The following is a 4,123-nucleotide window of genomic DNA, read 5'->3' as shown; positions in this document are numbered from 1 at the left end:
GAAATCCTCGACATGACTAGCGAGGAAGGTGAAATATCTAAAGATAATAATGTAATTTCAATAAACTATGTCATGACAGGAAAAAGATGGAACCGAACTAATGTAATTATTGACAACATATTTGCGTATAACATTGATAAGGATATTGAACCAAAATCTGTTGAAGAATGTCAACATAGAAAAGATTGGCTTCAGTGGAAAAAAGCAATCGAGACAGAATTAAACTCACTTTCAAAACGTCCGATTTTTGGACCAGTAGTCCGAACACTAGAAGTTGTTAAACCTGTGGGATAAAAATGAGTATTTGTGAGGAAAATAAATGAAAATAATGAGGTCACATGATATAAAGAAATACTGGTTGCACAAGGTTTTTCACAAAGATTTGGTATTGATTTTGAAGAGACGTATTCTTCGATGGTGGATGCAATTACATTAAGATATTTAATTGGTTTGACAGTGTATAAAAGTTCGAATATGCATCTTATGGATGTAATCACAACATATTTATATGGATCTCTTGATAATGATGTTTATATGAGAATCCAGATGGATTTAAGGTACCTAAAACATATACATCAAATTCCTGGGAATGATTTTCAATAAAGTTACAGAGATCACTATATGAATTGAAACAATCAGGATGGATGTGGTACAATTGCTTGAGTAGATATTTATTTAAAGAAAGATATCAAAATAATCTAAAATATCCATGTGTTTTTATAAAGAAATCACAATCAGAATTTGCTATTATAACTGTATATATTGATGACTAGAATATAATTGGAACTCTTGATGAGCTTTTAAAGGCAATAGAATATCTTAAGAAAGAACTTGAGATGAAAAATCTTGGAAAAACAAAATTTTTCCTTGGTTTGCAAATTGAGAGTTTAGCAGATGGAGTATTTATTCATTAATCAACTTATACAAGAAAAATTTTGAAAAGATTTTATATGGACAAAGCATATCCAGTAAATATTCCAAAAGAAGTCCATTCATTAGACATAAAGAAAGATATATTTCGACCTCGAGAAAATAATGAAGAACTTCTTAGTCCTGAAGTAACATATCTTAGTGCAATTGGTGCACTTATGTATCTTACTAATAATACAAGACTAGATATTTCATTTTCAGTAAATTTATTAGCTAGATAGAGTTCTTCTCCTACAAAAAGACATTGAAACGAAATTAAGCATATACTCCGTTATCTTCGAGGAACAATCGATATGGGTTATCTGTCTACATGTGGAGGAACTACTATATCATGGCGATCGGTGAAATAAACTATAATGGTCACTTCCTTAAATCATGCTGAAATTCTTGCAATTCACGAGGCTAGTAAAAAAATGTGTATGGCTAAGGTCAATGACTCAACACATTCGTGAAACTTATGACTTGTCTTCTAATAAAAACCTTTCAACAATATTATACGAAGACAACACAACTTGCATAGCCCAAATCAAAGGAGGATATATTAAAGGAGATAGAATAAAACATATTTCACCGAAACTTTTCTACACTCATGATCTTGAAGAAAATGACGACATCACTGTACAACAAATTTGTTCAAAGGATAACCTGACAGACTTATTTACGCATTATCAATCGCAACTTTTGAAAAATTGGTGCACAACATTTGAATGCGGTGACTCAGAGATCTTAATTGTTTTCATGAGGGGAGTAAATATATTGTATACTTTTAGGAGTGTGTATTATATGAAATATGTACTCTTTTTCCTTCACTAGGGTTTTTCCCATTGAGTTTTTCTTAGTAAGATTTTAACAAGACATATCTCATATATATATATATATGAGCATCTAACGGGGAGTATTATGAATATTATAATAGAAAATAGATGTCCATTGCTTAGTGTCCCAAAGATCATGTGTCACTATTCATGTTGTCCATGTGTCTTGTAATTATTCATGCTTGGTGTCCATGTAAGCCCACATCATATTTGCCACTTTACTTATAAATAGTGGCATTTGGTGGATCTTAAAATCATATATACATCGGTGAGAATTCCACTTCAATTTACATATTATCCAATTTTATAATTTGAGTTATTTTATTTTATAATTTGAGTTTTTATTTATATATTATTATTATATAAAAATATTATTATATTATATTTTCTCTATATCTGTATTTCCGTTATGCTCTTCAATTTAACAACCGTCCCTTTATTTCTCATTTATTTCATTGCCATTGTGTTTATAATTAGAAATTTTTTACTTGATTTATTTCTTCTGAATCCACTAAAATTTAAGTTTAGGTTAGTAAAAATCGTGTGCTAATCTCTGCGACAAGCGATAAGACTTATCGTTGAATCGTATACATCAGCTCATTATTTTGCACAAATATACTACGAGTTGAGCTATGTTGCACGGCAACATATACATACACTAATGACTGTTTGTTCCAATATCTATCATTCTCAATTTTTTTTTAAAAAAAAAATTTATAACTTCAAGATAATTATGAAAAAGATGAAACATAATTTTATTGAACAAACTAAGATCAAAATGTATTAAAGAAAAAAAAAAGTTATTTTTAAAGGTAGAAAAATGAGCCAACTTATTTTTAAAAATAGAAAAATGTTAGTATTTATGATGGATAGATAGTGATATTTTGTTATTTTTAAAACTATTTCTAGCGATTTTGTCATTTAAAACAATAACCTCCTAAAACGACTAATATCAAGATATACAAATTAATATCAATATATCTTGATGTAATAAAAAATTATTATTATACAAATTTGTGCTTCAACATAAAGTTTTAGACAGACTTACTGTATACCAATGCGTTTAGAGTATATTTATACAAAACTTAAAGGGTCCTAATTAACATAAACTTCTGGATTTATCCTAGACTAACTTGGAAAAAATTTCACAATACTACTACATGAATAAGCATAAAAATAATTGAGAAATTAAAATAAAATCATATGGGAAAACACAAAAATTGATATGAAAAACTCCATTACTAAAATATTCTCTCAAAATTTTTGTACTACTCACACCATTTCTCTATGTTCAAACCAGAGAATACATAAGAGAATTTAGCTATAATTAATACACCAAAACTTAGTACTCGAAGTCCATTACTTTTTTGAGCTTTTTCAATATGATGGAACGCCTGTATTTCTAATATTTTACTCAAATCTAATAATTTTGTCTAAAGTTTAAGTTGAGGAATCCAAAGTAGGTCAAAATTAAGATTCTTTTTCAAAAGGTTTTGGTCATATAATTGAAGGGCTAGAAGTAGAATAAAAGTTGAGGGCATTCTTTGGTTTTTTTTTTTCTTTTTCAAAATAAAAAAATCTTTATTGAAACTTTGGGATGAGCTTGAGCATGTGGAGTGCAATCGTGGAGGTTTGACGTTTGCATAAATAAAAAGCAAGAGAAGTGTTTACACGTAATGTAAATTCCCTCATGCATGTTCACAAATAGGTGACAAAAATGACAAATTATTTATTTTCTTTACTCATTATTTCTTAGAAAATAAAATAAGTACTACTTGTATGATCTATCTTCATGTATTCCAAAAAAAAATTGTAAAAATTATTTTTATAAAAAAACATTTTCTGCTTACACATATTGAGAAGACTTGATTATGTAATCGAATGAAAAGTCAATGAATGAATGATTGTTTTATAACTTATATTGAAAAATACTTATTTGATAAGTTAGATACTTAAGTTATCATGGATCGTTTTCAAAATATGAAAACTTGTAGATGACAATTGTAATGTATTAAATTAGTTAATTTATGAAGTTATAGATACTTTTTGTTTTATATTCATTTATAATTTTTTTTTTATCAGACTTGTACATATAGTGACCCTATATATAATTATTGGCTCTGCCACTGTTGACATGATATACAATAAATAGAGAGAGTATTTCGAAAATAAATACGAACTAAGACCTAAGGTGTACTATATTATTTTTTAAATCAAATAAATGTAAGGTAAAAATACGCAAAACTCAATTACTATACTAAGTTGTTAGTGAGTATGAAGTTTGTGGTTCGAATATTCTAATCGAAGAAAAATCACATAAACGCAAAATCCAAAGAAAGGAAAAAAAATAAAAGAAAAAAACTAGTTTTTCTTCGCTC

The sequence above is a fragment of the Benincasa hispida genome, chromosome 12, assembly GCF_027475165.1.
Source record: "Benincasa hispida cultivar pf3 chromosome 12, pf3_genome.v1.1, whole genome shotgun sequence".
NCBI classification, from domain to species: domain Eukaryota; kingdom Viridiplantae; phylum Streptophyta; class Magnoliopsida; order Cucurbitales; family Cucurbitaceae; genus Benincasa; species Benincasa hispida.
Note: the sequence above shows the minus strand (reverse complement) of the source record.